Source organism: Cibotium barometz, chromosome 1 (assembly GCF_041138505.1).
Source record: "Cibotium barometz isolate CiBa-2024 chromosome 1, ASM4113850v1, whole genome shotgun sequence".
NCBI classification, from domain to species: domain Eukaryota; kingdom Viridiplantae; phylum Streptophyta; class Polypodiopsida; order Cyatheales; family Cibotiaceae; genus Cibotium; species Cibotium barometz.
Genome location: NC_141046.1, coordinates 40,614,102 through 40,636,031, shown reverse-complemented (window position 1 = coordinate 40,636,031; position 21,930 = coordinate 40,614,102). Strand labels below are relative to the sequence as shown.

Here is a 21,930-nt window from a genome sequence, read left to right as displayed (position 1 = left end):
GAGTTGCACAAACACAATAAATCATCCCATAAACTGATGGCGTTGTGCAACACCATTAGGCGCATACAGCCCCACAAGCCATAATGTTTCATCCATAAACTCCACTTCCACAACACCATTAGGCGCATACAGCCCCACAAGCCATAATGTTTCATCCATAAACTCCACTTCCACAACAATGAACCCGCCGCCCCCGAACATCCTGCATAACCAATGATGGCTTAAACCAAGATTTCACTGTAATCATGACCCCTAATTGTGTAGTGGGGTGTCCACTATAAAACAAACGAAATTCCTTGTAATCATACACTTGTCCGGCCATGGAATGTTGTTTATGCTCCACCGCACAAAACATATCCTATTGACCTTGAAACACAGTACGCCACATGCGATAATTCTTGGACAGTGAACACACACCTTATACATTCCAAAGAGCAATCTTCATAATCCATCAAAACAGAAAGCCAATCAATGAGAGATACCACCATCGACCTCTCTTGCCTTAAAATATTGCACAGGATCCTCAATGCCTTCTCTCTCCATCTGTTCCCATACTCTTCGCACGCAAAACCTCCACCCATTCCTTCTCACCTAAAGTACGGGCATCACTAAGTGATGTAGCCAGTCTTCAATTGACATCCAAATACTTCTTGTCCCAAGGTAAGACCATAGCTCCTTTTTTATCAAATAGAAGAGGAAAATTTACCTGATTTTCTTTCATAACTCGAGGTCTCAGATTATACCGAGAGTGTGATACCTTGCCTTGGTTATCTTTTTCTCAAGTCCATCTTATGGCACCAGGACGAAATGATGAAGAGGCACCATGACCACCACCCACATTTTGATTACCACTAGAAGTAGCTGTCTAGCAAGCGCCTCTCTTCGCCACCACAAGCTAAGGTCTATCTTCTATATCTGCCAAAACTTGTTTACCGTTATCTACCACTTGCTCACTTTGTTTTGCTACTTGTTTGCCCTTCTCTATATTCAAACCAGATGACAAAACATGAGCTAATGTATCCTTATGAGTCAGACCCTGGGACACATTCGGTTGTGGCTGAGCATTCACCTCTTCTAGACACTCTGAAATGAAGTGACTCATCTCCCCATAACGGAAGCAATGGCCTACAAACGATCCCCACTTTAATTCAAAATACAAAGGGTCAAATCCATCCATGCATAACCTCAATTGTCACAGTCGGGGCTTCCCAGTATCCCACAGCATGCAAACCCTGTTTTTATTCTTGGACGACATTCTGGGCTCCACCAACACCTCCCCAATAGTATGCATGGCCACAGCGGTAACAATTCCCACATAGTTGATGGAAAGTCTACAACCTCAACCTAAATAGAACATGCTTGGCGCAACATATCTCTATACTCTGCCATAGGGTGCCAGGGTACAACATGTACCAACTGTCCATCTAGAAATAACAGGACTTTCTGCATAACCAAATCTCAAACTTCTTTGGATGAGAATAGGACCTCATAGAATCCTCTGGGACCGTCAAAGATCTTCTCCACAAAATTACCATCTAATAAATCATGTAACCAATCTGTAATCATGATGAAGAATGGAATTCGTCCAATAAAAAAGAAAATTGCAGCCTTGTTATGAAAGGATTCCACTTGTGCCACAAACCGCCATGTTTCCACTCGAGCATCTACCACTTCCTCTATTGGAACCTTGGTAGCCCTAACATGATTTGCCATCACATATGGCTACAAAATCTGATTAGCTTGTGCAACTCAAAAGTCAAAAGCCACCTCATGGTTCTCTTCCTGAGGTGCATCAAGAAGCAAGGTATCACCAACCTCCTTCCCTCCATATTCACCTCTAATCAATCTCTACTTTTTAGCTTGATCTTCAAGCTTTGGCTCTGGCCCTCCACCCTCAAACTTCTTTGCATCTTCTGTTGACACATGTGCCTCTACAAACTATGGTTCCCTGACTCATTTCCACTGCTCAACACTAAAAATTAATGCTTCCACTAGAAAAAAGGGAAGAGTTGCGTTTTAACCCCGCAAAAAAAGAGGAGAAGATCCATTGCTCGGATGGAAAAATCTATCTACACGAATGGCTCTAAAAGGGAGATAAAACCCCAGCACAACTAGCATAGCTCGTGGAACCGGTTGAGGCTCACGTACAGAGAAATTAGAGCAAACACAAACACTGTGCAAGCTGAAAATTTGCGCGCAGCCGCGATCGCGAATTCTCCATTGCCCGGATGGAAAATCTGTCTTCTCTCTCTCTCTCTCTCTCTCTCTCTCTCTCTCTCTCTCTCGATACATACATACATACATACATACATACATACATATACATATATATATATATATATATATATATATATATATATATATATATATATATATATATATATGCATACATACATACATACATACATACTAATGGAATGAGGGAAGGCTGCAAATCTGAGGCTAAGGTGTGGAGGACCGTTTGGGACTGTTCTAGGCTATGTATGAATGCTGAAAATGAATGTATGCATAGGTGTTACCTTCACCAAAGGGGCTGTAGCAAAGGCGGATGCTATGCAATGCTGAAAACTGCTTCAAGGCTGAAAACGCAAGGCTGAGAATGCTCTGGTGCTGGCCGACTGTTGAACGGGCTGAAAACGCAAGTATGGAGATGACCTGATGCTGGCCAACTGCGTTTTGTTGTTGGGTGGCTGATGATGCGAGCGATGATGCTCTAAGGGCTGAGGACTGCAACGATGGCTGAAGTATGATATGATTCAATGAATGAAGCAAAAGCAAACCTATTTATATGAGTGCTAAGGGCTGGTCGATTGTAGCTAGTTTGCTACACGACTTGTCCATGATAATAAATGGTATTTAATGTTGGAAATTATGGAAAAAATGCCAGATAAATACTAATAAATATCCTAAAAATACTACATGCTATTTCAAGGCTTCTGCAATGGTCTATATGCAATGGATGAATGATATGCAATATGCAGAGTGCTTTCTAATGCAAACCCTAAGGTTTCTACTGACTCTACATGCATGAATGAATCTCTTCAAGTGGGTTAAGAGACTTGATTGACTGACTCACTCACTATGGCTATGGAATGACCTACGTAGCTCGTTCTTGACATATCCTAGACTGAGGATTACAATGGGGTCACGCCGTACGACAAATATCATCCTAAAGGGTGCTAATACTGTACAATGTTGCACTAATGATGATGAGCCATCTTGTCACCATGCACTATAGTGCAGAGTGCATGTGACACTCAAGGTCAAGCTCTCATTGCTCTCAAGCTCTCCTCTCTTGGGCCTTGGCACTTGCAAGGCAACCTTCTTAGCGATGGCGACTTTGGCACGGGCTTGGAGGTGCCCTCTTCTCCTTTAGATGATCTCAATGAGAGCTCCGATAGTGATGCCTTCTCTGTCTAGATGCTAGGATTTAGATTCTAGCATGCGCCCTCTTATCCAATTTTCTGTACTCACTTTTTTGTACTTACGCCTAGCGCGCATTGCACTGATCTTATGGTCTAGCCACCCTTAGTACTATGCTTTGTACCTTTCTTTGTAACTTGTTTTTGATGGAATTTTGGCTTGTAACACCCTTTGAGCTCTCTATCCTTTCAAATTGATAATCTATAAATTTATAAGTGTTTTTTTAAACCCTACTTTACCGTATTGTATTCCAAAATTTCATACTATACGGTAAATTTCCGTACAATATCGTACGACAGTACGCCAACTCTGAGAGAGAAAGAGTGTGTGTGTGTGTGGTGTGTGTGGTGTGTGTGTGTGCAAGGGATGTTGCACAATGGATTAAGTCTTTGCTTAAAGGATGCTTTGTTGCAAGCTGTTATACAAAGCTGCCTGTGGTTTTTATGAGGTTATTTTTATTAAGCCACAGTAAAAGAAAATGCTTTTGGAGAAATCTCCCTTGTTTTATGGTCGCCAGTTGGTGCATGTTTTTCCTTGGATGCCAACCAAGGACTATCAAAATCTTATCAAGCACAAATTCCCGGTTTGGGTGGAGGTGTTGGACTTGCCTTTGTATTGCAGACCTGCATTACCGTTCTTACCCGAGGCACTGGGCAATGTTGTATGTCCACCTCGTTCGAATGGCAATGTCAATCATTTTTGCGTGATGTGGGACACAGATAAACCCACTCCTCCCCATGTGGCGTTCAGATTGATATGCCTGGTATGCCCTCTCAAGAGGTCTTTTTTAAACTCAAATGGGAAAATTTTGCAGGCTCTTGCTTTGAGTGTGGGAAGTTTGGTCACATGCAATCTGACTGTCCCCAAGTTTTGTTAAAGCCTCCACCCACTGTCGTCCAGCCGACAGACCCTCCTCTCTCTCCGGGCCCTCTCCTGCATCTAAGTCTCGACCCTCAGGTGCCTCGCCACCCACAACACTGACAAAGGGAAAGCTACAGTGTCTACCCTGCCAATCAAGATGGGACAAGGGGAATGGTGCAGATTGGCAACTGCCAAAGAAACCACTTAAAGCCAGGCCAATGGTCAATAGGAATTGGACCAAAACTCCTACTTCTTCCTCAAAGTCTATGATTGACGATGGATTTGGGGTGGGGCGACTTTGGTCAACAGTGGTTCGAGGAGTTGATTCATTGCATCCATTATTGGGTACTCCTATTCATGTTGATGTCCCTACTTCTGACCTTTCGGAGCTTTTTGTTAATGTTGATGAGCAGCCAATCATGGCCCAGCCTAGTGCAGCCATGCAAGTTGAGAGTTGAGTGGTGGGACTTTCTTGTAGTTTGTACATATGTATATACCACTCAAATGCATTACGTACAATGTTCAGGGCCTTTGCCATGTAAATAAATGGAGGCTAGTGTGGGACTACATTAATAGCAATAAACTGCATATAGTGTGTTTGCAAGAGCACAATCAACACTCCTTCGCAGGCCGTGAAGGATATTTTGCTGGATATCAGATTTTCTATTGTGGTTTTCCTGCTTTCTCAGGTGTTGCTCTGCTTGCACATCATGAGTTGCAACCACATGTTGCGTACAATGATCCGCAGGGTCGTTTCGTTGTCGTTCAATGTATGCTTGATGGGAAGATTTATGAGTTTGCCTCGGTTTATGCCTCGCAAACTTCTACTACACGACATGAAATGCAGCACCGTTTGATAGCCTACCCTTGGATGGTGGGACATGCTTTTCTTTGCGGGGATTTTAATAATGCACCTAATCCGGGGGACAATAGTACGCATCGATCTCATATGCTCTTAAGGGAACGGCACGCTTGAGGTCGTATGCTTGATTCCTTGCACGCTTGTGATTTATGGCTGCATCTTATGCCAGGTCGCACTGGCTATACTTTCCATCACAATGCTTTCACTAGCTATTGGGCTCGATTGGACCGATGGTACATGTTGAATGCAATGCAATGCAATTTAATGCTTTTACCTATGCAATGAGCCTGGATTTCTCAATGCACTTGTCGGATTCTTTCTCGTTCTGTATGACGATGAATGTTGGTCTACCACTACAAGATGTGCCACTGCCTTCTTGCAAGAGGCTCTTGCTGGTTAATAATAGTTATCTCAAGCATCAGTCCTTCCAGTTCATGGTACATGGACTCATTGATCGTCTTGTTTTGCATGTTTCTGTCGATGCCGACTGGGCATGGGATCATTTTTCCATGGGCATGCAAGATGTTATCCGAGGCTATGGCAAATGCTACATGGGAGGCTTACAAACTTGGGTGGCCAATGCTAAGTCTCAACTACAGCAACTTACAGATCTTAGCCAACAACATGCCCTTTTTGCCTGTTGAGCAATCTTGCCTTCAATCCGCATCATTGCTTGGCTGAGAATGATAAACGTAAACTCCACAAATGGCAAGTTCGCTCCCATCATAAAGCATTGCAAGATATGGGCTGCTCCTCTAAGGCTTTTTTCAAAAGTCTCCACACTTCCCAACGTATGCATTCCCTTCATAGGGTGCAACGACATGATGGGACTTGGACTGACAAGCAACAGCTTGATGATGTTGTCCAACAATATTTTGCTGATTTGTTTGCTACTACTGGACCCTCTACCTCAGATGAATTTGCAGCACGTGATGTGTTCTTACGTCGAGTGCATCCTATTCTCTCCGCGGATGAGACAAATTTGTTAGAGATGCCATTTACTGATAAGGAGTCGACTGCTGCCTTGGCCCGATTGGGTCGCTCAAAATCCCCAAGATGGGATGGGCTTACAGTCGAGTTCTTTGCTGAGTTTTGGGATGATTTGAGCCCTATTTTGCTGCACATGATTAATGATGCCTGGCTTTCTGGTGCGATGCCTCTCTCATGGAAAAAGGGTTTGCTACGTTTGCTCCCTAAAAAACTGTTGTGTGAACGTCTGTCAGATTGGCGTCCGATTACTCTGATGCCAGTGGTTTATAAGTTGGTTTCTAAGATGCTGGTTCTCCGGCTATCCCACATTTTGTATGTTGGTTTGCACCCTGGCCAGTATGGTTTTGTACCCTGCCGACAGATTCTTGATAATATTGCTAATGCTTACATTGGGATAGTGTATGCCAAATACACTGGTCAAGATGTTCTCATCATGCAGGTAGACATTGAGAAAGTTTTTGATATCGTTTAATGGGATTTCATTGCAGTTGTTCTCACCCAATTGGGCTTTGGTCATCGCATGCAACATGTGGTGCATTGGCTCTATGCGGATGGCTCTGCCCGTTGCCTGTTGGGTGATGCTCTCTCTTCCTCTCCTAGACATTGGGCCACTCCATCCGGAAAGGTTGTCCTCTCAGTGCCTTGCTATATGCTATCGCCACTCATCCGTTGCTGCTATACATGGATGCTTTGGTTTCGAAGCAATGCTTACATGGCATTGCTATTCCTGGGGGGGACGCCTTTTGTTAGCCACGCTTATACTAATGAATCCTTTTTCTTCTTGCGCAATTCTCAGTCAGATCTTCAACAGCTTATGCAAGCCCTTGATCTATATGGTTTGGCGGCGGGGTTAAAAGTTAACTTTGCAAAATCAAAACTTTTGCCTTTGCATGAGCATGACTAGCATCGTTTCTTGTGGTCGGGCCTCTTGCTCCCTCCTGATCATGTGGTGCGCATTTGGGTACCCCATTGGTTGGCACATTTCCTTGGCACGGGAGAGACAATGGGTGCTTCAAAAGCTTTACCATAAGCTGGACTATTGGAAACTTTCCACTTGGCCACTTCACGTTCGCCTTCGGATTGTCCAATCCATCATTATGGCTTATGTGCAATTTCATCTGTCGCTCATTCCTTGGTCCTCTTCGGACATTCAACAGTTTATGTCCAACAGTGATAGAATGTCTTTGGCGTACCAAAACTAACCGTAAGGCGGGTGCATCTTCTCAAATGCAGTTATGTTTGCATGCCAAAGATGCATGGGGGCTTGAACATCCTCAACATACATGTTCATGTGCTTGCTCGCAAGGCCATGCTCTTGCCTACTTTCTTGGAAAGTGTGTGTGTGTGTGTGTGTGTGTGTGTGTGTGTGTGTGCGTGTGTGTGTGTGTGTGCGCGCATGCGTGCGCACGTGCACTTTTTTATAGTGAAAACGATGCTTCTATTAACATTGACTTATGTACAATATACGAGATAGACTCAAGATAAGTCCATCTTCAGAGAACTTTAGAAGTAGTGAAAAAACACCTCAAAGTGACTAAAATCAATGTCCTCCAACTGTAAACAATCATGGAGGGATTGTAGCAAATTCATCTTGAAGTAAGCATATGCCTCTAGAGGCGTCTTACCCAAACATAGCATTGTTTCTCATCTTCCATATTATCCATAGAGCCCAATATGTAGTCCATAGGAAGAAAACATCAAAATTCCAGAAATGCTTTTCATATTGCTTGCTTGGGAAGCGACCTAAGACATCATCAGCCAATCGTCAAAGAAACTCCCTTGGTCTCCAAACAATGCCATAACAAATGTGGTACAGTTTCAAAACAAGCTCCACATCTATAGCATGTGGCTCCAGCTATCCGTCTTTTAGTAAGCATCTCCGCAACAAGGAGGACACCCACCAAACAACGCCAAAGAAACAATCTTTGCTTTAAAGAAATCTTACTTTTCTGTATACCCCGGAGGTGTTTTTTCCACCATCTTTCACTCTTTTGCATACCCCATAGAATGTTGCCATGTGCATGAATCCAAGGTGGTGGAAGCAAATGATTATACATGCTAGCTGCAATTATCTTATCCAAATGTAATCCCCGAGCATTGTCGGTTTGCCCTTTCACTCTCTAGTCATGCAACCTGTCATTTTCAACCAGTGGAGGCAATGGTTCATATGGCTACAATAACCTTTTAATCTTCCTCCAAATCAGTCTATGATGCAGACCCAAGTTATGTTTATTGCATGCCTGTGGAAAGGATAGCACAATCCCTCTATCATCCACAACATCCTAAAGCGGGCGTATACCCAAAGATGCTAGAAAGCATGCTTTATGTGGCTCTTGCATAGCTAGTCGTTCTGCAAACAAAGAGGACTAGTGCAAACTTTCCAATCGCATAGAGTTACCGATTGGAGAATCACATCCCACCCATTTGAGGTTTTTCAATGCAGTCTTCCAATCTTGCACCATTCTTGTAGCATAATGCAACCCTCAAAACGGCCTAGCACCGCTTCCCAATGTGAATTCACCCAAATTCGATAAGCCATAGTTTTCATGCCTGTACATATAGCTGCAAGCATGATTGCCCAAGGCTGCTATTGCCGAAAAACGTTGGAATCATGGTAGCTTTTCAAGCTAAAACATAGTAGTGAATGTTAAGAATATTCAAACCACCATGCATCTTTGGCGAACAAACACAATTGCGTGGCAACAGTCTCAAGGCTTTTTTATTTGTCTTGGTCTTCCAGAACAATTACAAAGCTTCAAACATGAAAGCATGCAAATCTTTCTTTCTCCAAACAAGCAATAACAAATGGAATTGAACGTAGGCAATGAGTATTAATTGTACAATGCGTAATCTCACATGCAAGGACCACATAGAGAGCTTCCAATAATCAAGTTTCGCTTTGAGCCTCTGCAATACCCATTGTGCCGCCTTCTCAACCATCATATCCCATCCCAATGGGTATCTAAGATGCCTGACGATTTGATTAGGCTGAACTACTTGTCCTAGCCATGGAACGCATGTGAGATGAGTTGGATCATTTTTAGGCATGAAGAAAGATTCATCTGCATAGGAATGTCACGTGCATCCCGCACTTGGATGCCACATAGACATATCTGTACAGAAGGTGCAAGACCTGGGATGGTAAATTGGTCCCATGTGAGCCCAATCCGGGACGAGTCAGCTAAGGATCCATCCCGGTCGTCCGAGGTCAGGTGTGCATTGTCTTGCACATGAGTCCAAGGTCAAGTGTGCACTATCCTGCTGCACATGAAACAGTGCCAGTCCACGCTGTGAGTCTCCCTCTGGAATGATGTCAGCGATTCTGTGTATCTGGTATGGTACTGGATGCCAGATCATTGTGTAGACAAGTTAGGGTTTGCTTATAGGAAAGGAGCCACCCATAGGGCTACCCCAAGGACTTGGGTGGGCATGGGGACAGTGTAAAACCACCCCCATGAGGGCCAAGAAGGCCCTAGCTGTACCCACCAGCCATGAATAGGCCATGGAGGGGCTGTAGGACAGCCCTAGGGGCAGGCCAGGGGAAGCATACAGGCTGTACAGCCTATTTATGGCTGTAAGGGCAAGTATGGGGCCAGACAGGCTGCCCAAGCTCCAAACAGTATTCAATCAGTGCCCAGCCCTTTGTGCTCATGCACCTAGTGCCAACCAGCCAAGGGAAGAGATGCGCAACATTTCTATGATTTTATTCAGCATTTAATGCTATTATTTCATTCGTGCGCAAAATATAAGCTGGCCGCCTGGATTAACACTGGCCGACTGCTTTTATGGAGTAGTATAAATAATGAACCCACAATCCCATTGTGTTGTCTCATAATTCACCAAGTGCTAAGGCAATCAAGGGCAAGGACAGCCAAGGAGTGCTAACGCAAAGGGGTGAAGGACTGCAGGTCAAGGACAGAGTTATCTCAGCCAAGAAAGGTCAAGTTTTCCTGTATTTTCTTTCAAATTTACATCATTCTAATAAAGCAAATACACCAGTCGTGGTGGGGGCCCTACAGAGGGTATTTGGGACCCAATACTATGTCCTCTCCTCTCCCCCTCTCTCTCTTTCTATTTTCTGCACATCTTCATTCAGTTTTGTGCATTAATTTCGTCTCGCGAAAAGTGTGCTGATTTCTGAGCATTGAAGTTACCGATCTCCCCCGAAGCTTCCGCATGTTACAGTGGTATTAGAGCCTACTTCAAGTGCAAAGATTCAGCAAAGAAAACAGAATTTTTTCTCGCTCGTGTGGTTGGTTTTTAGACGCTGGTGGACTACCCCTTTCGGAGTGACTCCTGTCCTTCGAAGGACGGTTAGTTTTCAACCTCTGGACGTCTCCCACACACATAGTGGATGGTCACATTGCGCTCCGGAAAGGAAGTGCGTTTTCCTGCTATGGCGAGCTTCGACAACGAGAGAGACCAAGAACCTTGGGACCAGAGTGCACCGGGCAACCCAACTAGGAACGAATTGCTCAAGTCCTTTGGCTACATAGGTGGCCAAAGAGTGGTCTTATTTGACAACGGCAGCACGGAGGATGTGGTCATGGAACAGGCCGCTAGGCGGCCCGTTTCGTCCTGACTTCAGTGGACAAACAGGTTGAGGGTTTTAGCACAAGCATGACAACGAGCGTCAAGTATGAAGCTCTAGGTGCTAAGTTAGTTATTCAAGGCATAGAATTTGTGCGTGATTTTATAGTTGCCCCTCTTGTAGGAGCAGACATAATTTTGGGTATTCAGTGGTTTCACAAGTTCCTTCCCGATGTCAAGTGGGACAAGCACACGTTCCAGATCAATCGGAATGTGTCAAAGTGTGAGCCACGAATTTCGAACTTTCCGCTCATAAACCACTTGCAAGGGCTAAGCGAGCAGTCAAGAAAGACGCACATTGTGCGATGATATACATCCAGACAACACAGACGGTGGCCAGTGCTTCCGAGAAGTACTCGGCTCTCCATGAAAAGTTCCAGAAGATTTTTCCATAGGACAATCTCCCTCCCCAGCTCCCCCCGTCCTGACCAGAGGACCATAAGATTGACCTCCTCCCAGGCTCGGAACCCCCGACCGAGCAAGTTTCCGTATCACCTTTCCAAGGCAATGAAATCGGAGTTGGACCGCCAACTCCAAGAATTGTTGCAATCTGGCTTCATCTACCCCAGCGTGTCGCCATTTGCAGCACCGATCTTATTTGTCAAGAAGAAAGATGGGTCTTCTCAATTGCGTGTTGATTATCGTGCACTCAATAAGCTGACTATCAAGAGTAGATTCCCAATGCCTCGAATAGATTATATTCTCGAGAGGCTGAATGGAGCAAAGGTGTTCTCGAAACTTGATTTAAAGAGTGGGTACCACCAAGTGAGGATTGTGGAGGGGAACATCCCCAAGACAGCCTTCCGTGTACGGAACGGGCCCACTATGAATTTGTGGTCGTGCCATTTGGCTTGACAAACGCCCCACCTACATTTAACTGCATGATGATGCATGTTTTCCGAGATTTGATTGGAAAGTGTGTTCATATTTCTAGACGACATATTGGTATTTTCAGCTACGGTTGAGCAGCATGACATTGATGTGGAGAAAGTCCGTAAGTTGCTAGAAAGCAACGAGCTCTACATCAATGAAAAGAAGTCGGAATTTGATCTGTTTCCAGGTGCATTACTTGGGATACATAATTAGTGCCGAAGGCATTCGACTTGATCCAGCTAAAGTGGCCGAGATTGTCAATTGGGAAATACCTCAGACAACCTATGACATCAGATCCTTTGTGGGTATATGCCAAGGATACTCCACCCACATAAACAAGTTTTCTGATCTCTCGACGGATCTCACTAATCTGCTAAAGGGTGTGAAGACAAGAAGGCAAAAGATTCAAATGACTCCACGAGCGTTGGAGGCATTCAAGAACCTCAAGGTGGCTTTGTCAGAAGCGCCTTGTTTAGAACTTGCCTCGTGGGACGACCCATTTCAGGTGATCACCGATGCGAGTAATATTGCAATTGGCGGTGTGTTACAACAGAAGGGTCATCCAGTAGCTTACATGTCTCGTAAGTTACTGCCCGCAAAGAAAAACTACTCAGTCTACAATCGTGAACTCCTAGCAATTATACAAGCCTTGAAACATTGGAAACATTTTTTGTATGGCCGTAGCTTTGAGGTTGGCACTGACCATCAAGCATTACGTTGAATTCAGACAATGCCAAGTGCACAGTGGAGTGACCGACAACACCGCTGGAGCAAGATATTCCAACAATTCGGTGGTATGATTGAGTACCTTCCAGGAAAGGCCAATCCAGTGTGGCTGATGCTTTGAGCAGGAAGAGACAAGTGACTTCGATTCAAACCACTAGACTAGACCTTGTTGGTACAAGACTAGATGACACATGAAGCACACGTACACGGATTCCGAGGAATTCGGTACACAATGGAAACAGGCATTGGATGCCACAAGACCATGCCACTTTCTGATACGCGATGGTTGGCTTTTCTACAAAGGTCGACTGTGTGTCATGAAGTCGTTCAAGGCAGCTCTTCTCCATGATGCCCATGACGCCATTACGGGTGGTCAAAGGAGCATGAATTCGACTCTGGAGAAATTAGAATGGCAATATTATTGGCCAAAGATGAGGCGAGATGTGTTTACATATGTACAACGCTGTGATATTTGTCAAAAGGTGAAAGCTCCTCGCGGAAAGAAGATAGGGTTATTACAACCCTTGCCAATTCCTAAGGGTCCTTTCCAAGATATTTCAATGGACTTTGTCACGAATCTGCCTCCCAGTCCGAGTAAGCGTAATATGCAGTGCTTAACTATTGCTGATAGATTTAGCAAATTTGTTATGCTTATTCCTTGCAGGGCCAATGTGACCGCCGAGGATGTTGCCCAGTTGTTCATTCGGCATTGGTACCCGATTGGCGCGGGATTCCTAGGACCATAGTGTCTGACCGAGATGCCAAGTTTACCAGTCATTTTTGGAGGACATTGTTTGATAACTTTGATACTAAATTGAATTTTTCCAGTGCATTCCGCCCACAAACGGACGGCCAAACAGAGATATACAACCAGTTGGCCTTTGATGTGCTGAAGTGTTATGTCCACGATCAGCAAGGTAAGTGGGAATCTTATTTGGCTTTAGTTCAAGCTGTTTTGAATGATTCTTTTTCTTCAGCTATTGACATGACTCCATATGAGACAGCGTTTGGAAGACCTTTCCAATTGTTTTTGACCAGGACCTCGTCTTCAGTACTTGAAGCGAACAGAGTGACCGAGTCTTACCAGGAGATTTTAGAGTCAGTAAAAAACAGGTTGGCTAAAGCGCAAGAGGCCTACACTCGACAGGCCAATAAAGACCGAAGGGATATGAAGTTTTCGGAAGGGGATTGGGTTTATCTTCGGATTATAAAGCAAAGGTTGAAACAGGTGACTTGGGTGAGAGCAGGATCCGGAGATATGGTTCGGTGATGCCTGGTAGATGGGACACTTTCTGGTCTGCAGGGTTTGGTCCTTTGGGTGGACAGGGAGGAGTATGCATGGTTATTGCAGATGCATGGCGGCAGGCCATTGTGGATCGAGGGATCATTGTGCCTGGTAGAGCACAGTATGTCATTCTGAGGATGCATGATGAGCTATTGGGTGTGCTCAACATCTATGCGCCCAATCATGCTAGTGCCAGAGCAGAGTTCTGGACTCAGGTTACAGATGCATTGCCAGAGGCCGCACATTGGTGTGTTGGGGGAGACTTCAACATGCTTGAGGACCCGGCAGATAGGGTGGGAGGCAGTCATGTTACAGTGCACGGCACGGAGCTTGCAGCTTGGGACCGGTTTTGCATGTCACTGAGGATCACTGATGCATGGCAGCATGGGGCTTTCTCCCGGTCTCAGGACAGTCTAAGTTTCTCTCGGTCGGATCGCCGGCAGGGAGGGACTAATCTATCTCGGATTGATCGCTTTTATGTGGGCGATTGGTTGGGGGAGCGAGGGGGCTCCGTCGGCATTCTTGCTGGCACCTCATTTTCAGATCATGCGCCAGTTATATTGACTTTGGAGGAGGGGACACGGGAGCCCAGCTTGCAGTTGAGGATCCCAGAGCGGGTACTTGCAGACCCCAGTCTCGCTGAGGACATTGAGAGGATCTGGCATGATAGTCAGTGCTCTGACCAGGATGCAGCGGGCCAGTGTGCCCAGGGACTCATTGATCTTAGCTCTTTTCTGCACGCTGCAGCTTTGACACGACTGGGAGAGATTCGCGAGCGGGAGCAACGGCTGAGACGCAGCCTTGCTTCGCTACAGCGCCTTCAGGAGCAGCAGCCAGCATGTGAGTGGGTGGCGTCCCAGCTGAGCCAGGCCCGCCAGGAGGTTAGAGAGGCAGAGGAGCAAAGACATGAGTTTTACTATCGTCGTCAGGCCTCTCAGTGGACGCAGCTTGGTGATAGAGTGACTGGGGAGTTTTTTGAGATCACTGGACCCCGTCATGCCCGAGCAAGGGTTCGCCAGCTTGGTAGACCGGATGGATCGATAGCTACTGAGCTCGGGGAGATCAGAGCCATTGCCACTACTTTTTATAGTGACTTGCTTTCAGCGGAGCCAGCCACTGAGGATCGAGATGTATGCAGACAGACTGTGTGGGCCCATGTGCAGAGGAGGGTCACAGACCATATGCGCACAGTTCTAGGTGCGCCTCTGTCAGAGACTGAGCTTGCCGAGGCCTTGAGGGTCCTGCCGCGACATAGTTGCCCAGGGGAGGACGGACTGACGCCGGCCTTTTTTATGCGCTATTGGGACCTTTTGGGGCCAGGACTCCGCAGGGGCTTTCAGCATGTTTTGGACACTGGGGTGATGCCGCAGAGCTTTTCAGAGGGCTTGATCTATCTTATCCCCAAGGGAGAGGGAGTATCAGATGATATTCGGCATTGGAGGCCTATTACGATCCTCAATACTGTCTATAAGGTCTTGGCAAAGGCCTTGAGTTTGAGGATCCAGCCCTTCCTGGGGGAGTTGATTCATGCTACTCAGACAAGATTTGTCAAGGAGCGCAGTATCCTTGACAACATCTTTACTTTCTGGGAGGCGACGGCCCGAGCTAGGTTTCTTGGCGAGGACTTGGTCGTGATGCTTCTCGATTTTGAGAAGGCATACGATAGAGTTGATTGGGGATTCTTAGAGGGCACTATGCTACGCCTGGGCTTTGAGCCAGGATGGATCAGAGGGGTGGCAGCTTTGTATTCCACAGCTCGCAGCCAGGTGCTGATTGCAGGAGGTCGGGGGCCGAGTTTTGAGCTGACCAGATCAGTCCGTCAGGGGTGTCCTCTCGCCCCTTTCCTTTTTCTCTTCTTTGCGGAGGCTATGAGTATGTATTTGTCGGCAGAAGAGGTTGGTTTGAGAGGACTTCAGCTCCCAGTCCGGGGGGAGGATTTGCTTGATGCTGAGTTTGCAGACGACACGGGCTTATTTTTGCATGGCCAAGAGGCCAATCTTATTCGGGCAGAGCAGTCGCTCCAGGTTTTTAGTGCAGCTTCGGGAGCATTGATCAATTGGCGCAAGACAATGGCCTTTTGGATCAGTAGTGCTCCCACTCCGGCATGGAGTCCGGACCCCGGTTTTAGATGGATCCCTCCCGGCACAGCAGTGCGGTATTTGGGATGCCAGATTGGCCTCGATTTGTCACCTGAGCAGCAGATTGCCCCGCTTCTTCTGAGCATTCGGAAGAAGCTATTGTATTGGAGTACAGCTCGACTATCCTTGGCTGGGAGGGTGGTGGTGGCAAATCAGGTGCTGTTAGCGACTATGTGGTACATTACGTCTTGCTGGATTTTCTCGAGCTCTTGCATCAGCCAGGTACAGAGGCTGATCAGGAACTTTCTGTGGTCTGGGCGGGACGGTCAGCGAGCTCGAGCAAAGGTTGCATGGGCAGTTATTACACTTCCGCTGGCTCAGGGCGGTTTGGGCATTATAGATCCAGTCGATCAGAGTAGAGCCTTATTGGGGAAGCTTATTGTTCGGGGGTTGCTTCCAGGCGCTGAGCCTTGGAAAGAGCTCCTCTTGCAGCGACTGCAGGCCCGGGCGCCTCCTGCAGGGGGTACTTGGGCACCAGAGATTCGCTGGATCTTCATAGAGATGAGGAGGATAGGCCTCAGTAGAGGATGGGAGGACAGATTTGCTTTGAGTATCCTGAGAGCTTGGGAGCTGCTGAGACCGGGGCTCTCTCAGCGGCCTCCTTCTTGTGTTGAGGAGCGGGCCAAGCAGCCGCTCATCTAGAGCCCAGCGGTTCGTACAGAGCAGGGTCATATGCTGGGTTCTCGGCCTCGTCTAGCCTGGGGACCTTTAGCGGCAGGCCCAGCTTGTAGTTTTGGAGACTGGCAGGCTTTCTGCAGTCTACCAGAGGAGACCCAGGTGGAGAGGCTGAGTCACTTCAGAGGGGGGTTGATTATGAGGGATGATATTCAAGAGGCACTTTCAGAGGAGTGGTTCACACCTCTCGAGCCAGTGGCGCCACGGTGGATGGGAGCCTTTACACAGTTGGAGATCCTGATTGCTGTCAGAGCTAGCACTGAGGATGGCAGATGCCTCTACTATGAGATTCAGGATGAGGGCAGACTCCAGAGAGTGGAGGTGGAGTCGCCTTTGGTTGCAGAGTGCACCTTTCAGAGGATTCGGGTAGTGGCTGCCGCTTCTCGGAAGTGGCATATTGACCCCGACCCTGCTGATGTGCTCCCGGATTGGCGCATATGGGCATATGCCGCGCGCCCCTTGGCCCGGCTACAGTGGGACCCCGGAGAGTACGAGTGGCATGATCCTTATGCATCCCTTTAGGCCACAGAGATCACATTTTTCCAGTATACTGTTCGGCTGGGACGGCATATTTTGACGGCGAGGAGGACGGTTTCTCCAGCGGCAGCGGGGCATTGGCGATTGCAGGGACTATCACAGGAGTTCCTGGAGGATTTCTGGGCTCGGCTCTGGGCTAGTCGACAGGCCCGCAGGATCTCGGCTTTTCAGTGGGGCTGGTCGCCCACAGGGGCTCAGCAGTTGGCACTTGGCTTGTTTACAGCGGTCTTCCGGCGGCCTGCGTCCGATGCGGCCACCCTATGGAGACACAGAGACACTGCCTTTGGGACTGCCCTCAGGCACAGCAGATTTGGCTACGGATGCTGCGTATTCTGGCCCCTCTCTCTCCAGAGGGTATGTTTACGTGGGGTGCCGCTGCTTGGTCGACTTCGTCAGGGCCTGCTATGGGCTATGAGATGGAGCATGGCAGTCAGGCCATCAGATTTATTAGGGGCCAGCCTCGCCTGGTTCCGGCACCGGATTTCTCGTCCGCCAGCTGGACACAGGAGAGGGATTTACGATGGGAGCTCCTCAGCAGCCTCACCATCTGGTTCACCTGGAGGGCCCGATGCTTTACGGCCTTTGAGGGGAGATTGGAGCCACCAGCAGAGACTGTTCGGGGGATTTGGCAGGAGTTGATCCACACCCTGCGAGGACAGTACGACCGCATCTGGGGAGACTCGGATGAGGCGATCTTACGGCGCCAGGCCTTTCATACCACTTGGCGCTGCGGCCCGTTCTACACCCTACACACGGGATCCCCCCGTTGGCACTACAGGCCACCTGTTTGGCTCTTTCCCCCCCCCATTGTATGATTTAGCCGCTCAGTCCTTTAGACTGATGCTTGTATTTTGCAGCACCTAGGGAGAGTCTCCCGGGCTGCCATGATGTATTCACTGCTCTTCTCTCTGTTAGGAGCAGGAGAGATCTCTTTTGTAGCCCTACGGGCGTTTTTTTACATAACTAATGAAAGGATCTTTTCTCGGAAAAAAAAAAAAAAAAAGGTTGAAACAGGTGGACAAGCGATGCCCAAAGTTGGCTTTCAGGAGCTTCGGACCTTTTCCCATCCACAAGAAGATTAATGGGGTGTCTGTGCAATTAAAGCTACCTCCGAGTTGGGGACTATGCACGATGTATTTCACGTCAGTTGGTTAAAGCCATATGCAAGTCCGATCCCTTCAGAAGTTAAAGACAAGGCGGAACCACATATTGTTGATGAAGTAGAAGTTATAGCTCCAAAACAAATCCTTCTACACTGTTTCAAGCATGGCTCAGGCCGAAGACAAAGACAGTTCCTCACGAAGTTTCAGGATCGAGGGACCCACGAAGCGGTATGGCTTAACAAAGAGTTTTTCGAGGACTATCCGGCGTTATTGACGGATTATTTGGAGGCTATGCAGCTTCCGTCAAGTTAAGCAAAAGGGGATGTCACGTGCATCCCGCACTTGGATGCTACGCAAACATATCTGTACAGAAGGTGCAGGACCTGGGATGGTAAACTGGTCCCATGTGAGTCCAATCTGGGACGAGTCAGCCAAGGATCCATCCCAGTCGTCCGAGGTCAGGTGTGCATTGTCCTGCACATGAGTCCAAGGTCAGGTGTGCACTATCTTGCTGCACATGAAACAGTGCCAGTCCTTGCTGTGAGTCTCCCTCTGGAATGATGTCAGTGATTTTGTGTATCTGGTATGGTACTGGATGCTAGATCATTGTGTAGACAAGTTAGGGTTTGCTTATAGGTAAGGGGCCAACCCATAGGGCTACCCCAAGTACTTGTGTGGGCATGGGGACAGTGTAAAACCACCCCCATGAGAGCCAGGAAGGCCCTGGCTGTACCCACCAGCCATGAATAGGCCATGGAGGGGCTGTAGGACAGCCCTAGGGGCAAGCTAGGGGAAGCATACAGGCTGTACAGCCTATTTATGGCTGTAAGCGCAAGTATGGGGCAACCATACAAGCTGCCCAAGCTCCAAACAGTATTCAATCAGTGCCCAGCCTTTTGCACCTAGTGCCAACCAGCAAGGGAAGAGATGCACAGCATTTCTATGATTTTATTCAGCATTTAATGCTGTTATTTCAGTCGTGGGAAGAATATAAGCTGGCCGCCTGGATTAATACTGGCCGACTGCTTTTATGGAGTAGTATAAATAATGAACCCACAATCCCATTGTGTTATCTTATAATTCACCAAGTGCTAAGGCAATCAAGGGCAAGGACAGCCAAGGAGTGCTAACGCAAAGGGGTGAAGGACTGCAAGTCAAGGGCAGAGTTGTTTTCTTGTATTTTCTTTTAGATTTACATCATTCTAATAAAGCAAATACACCAGTCATGGTGGGGGCCCTACAGAGGGTATTTGGGACCCAATACTGTGTCCTCTCCTCTCCCCCTCTCTCTCTCTCTCTATTTTATGCACATCTTCATTCAGTTTTGTGCGTTAATTCCGTCACGAAAAGTGTGCTGATTTCTGAGCATTGAAGTTACCGATCTCCCCCGAAGCTTCCGCATGTTACAGCATGTGCCATAAATTGAGTTCCATCCGAATTCTTCAGGGCCATGAAGCTGTCTTGTCTGCGTCAATTTGTCAGTCTTGTCTATGTCAATTTGTCAATGTACAAGAGCAAAGGATGTGTAGCAATTGGATATAGTAATGCACTCAAAGGGCAACCTTGTCTTACCAATCTTCCCAACGTCCAATGTCTGGAGAGATCGTTACCCAGAATACATTGGGTAGTGCTATCTCTCTATTGTAGGCTGCATTTTTGTCCCAAATCCCAAAGCAGTCTCATTACATCCACTTTGTAATCCCATTGCACTAGATCAAATGCCTTCACTGCATCCACTTCTATAATCAGCACATCTTGTTTTTTATATTTGGCATATTCCATAGCAATATAAGCATTAGCAATATTATCCATTATTTGCCTTGAAACAAAACCATATTGTTGAGGATGCAATCCATCATACAAAACACCTTTTAGGCAGCTGGCTATCATTTTGGTGGCCAGCTTATATATCAAAGGCATTAAAGTAATTGGGCACCATTCAAGGTTTCACACAATTCCTTTTTAAAAGCCAATGGAACCAACCCTTCTTTCCACGATTTCACCGCTCACCCATGAAGCATTAATCATATACAGAATTGGGCACTTCAGATCCTCTCAGAATGCCTGGAAGGATTCCAAAGTCAAGCCATCCCATCCAAAAGATTTCCAGTGACCCATGTCTTTTAATGCATCTTCTAGTTCAATAACACCAACAATCAAAAAACCGTTGATGTTGCAATGGAGGTTCGTGGACAAGCATTTGAAAATACAAGAACATCCGTAAAGGTACATGATCAAACAGTTGAGCAGCATAATCCACCCGTAGCTTGCATGTGAATACATCATACTGCCAAGCATTTAGTATGTACCATCTATAAGATTCAAGACGTGCCCAATAGTGATTGACAGCATTATGTTTCAGCATTATGTTTGAAAGTAAATCTAGGTACACGTACCATATTGGCCAACTACATATCACTATCATCCATCTAGAAAATGAAATTCTACCATTCATGTATTTCATTCACTAGCATATGAGATGCATGAGAAGTGTTGTCTTCATCTCTGAGGGAGTATTTGAAATCCCCACATACAAAAGCATGCACAACCTTTGTCTCGCAAGAAGACGATTGAGAAGCATAAAGTCCTGCAAACTGATATACTTCTCCCTGCAACATACATTGATAACCGTCCATCTCCCATGAGGATCATTGAATTCAAGCACTGGCTGCAATTCATGCCTTACTAGGAAAGCAACCTCTGAATAGGTACTAGCTACTGCATAAAATATATCATAACTAGCGAAGTGCCCAAACTGGCCACCATACTCATGCTGAGTATGAGACAGTCTCGATCCTCAAAACCTATGCCCACAACTCTACAATATTCCAAATCAGCCTTCACCCAACATAGCTCACATTTCACCCCACATCTACCATCCATTTTACCACCCCTAATGTCACGAAAGGCCTATTGAAGCTACACAACGGTAGAGCCAAGGACCATGAAGACCTGCGCACCAAACATTTGGCACATGGAAGAACTTGGCCCATATTCTAGCTCACACCTTTAATAGGGCTCTTTATGAGGGTTTCCCCCATCTTACATTACCCACACCACTGTCCCAACTACTTCATAAAATGGATGTAAATTGATACTACTTCGCAATTTTTTAACATATAATGATGTTGGTCACATTAAGTATTGATGTACTCATGTTTATTTTAATACGGTTTAATAATATCATGGTTTAGCTATAGATAAGCTAGCCTCTTAAGCCCGCCCCTTAGGCTAGCCTCTATCTTGGACATTAATTATTAATGTATATTATTTCATGCATGAAATGGCTTACACATGTGCTTGCAAGTCTCTTGTGTTGCCACCGCAAGATATAAGATTTCCATATGGATCGAAGGATCATAAGTAATCCAAAGGATATTAAACTATTCTCAGTACAAGATCTGCACCTTAGTGCACAGAAAACACACAAGTCGCAAGGGAGTATCCAAGAGGTGTCTCACTCATGGGAAGGTGTGCCTGAAGGTTCATAATGCACTTTGGGACAAGTCCCAATCTCACAATTTGTACCATTGCCAGTATCACAACTTGGCAGGTTTGGAGGGCCATATGCATAGAGGCTATGGATGGCACTAAGACCTTCCGATATGCATCATTTGGCAAGATATTATGCATACTCTTATGGCCACATGGGCACATATCCAAAGGACCACTTAGATCCACACAAGCTAGACGTACTGCCTTCACGAGGAAACAGAATCATGGATTTTTTTCTGCTCCCTCAAAACCTCTTGTGTGCACACTTGCCTTCTGGGATGATTTTTCATCCAACCTTTGGCCATGGCTTTGTATAGTTCTGTTCATGTATCTCTTTCTTTACCCCAATAAAAAAATCATGAGCATTAAATT

At 46.4% G+C, this 21,930-nt stretch overlaps 1 protein-coding gene across 1 annotated transcript in view; it reads right to left on the bottom strand.

Annotated features, from left to right (window-relative positions):
* The window catches only part of LOC147642001 (protein kinase and Mad3-BUB1-I domain-containing protein), a 68,019-nt gene that overhangs the window by 43,854 nt on the left and 2,235 nt on the right, over positions 1–21,930 (bottom strand). The window lies entirely within an intron of this gene.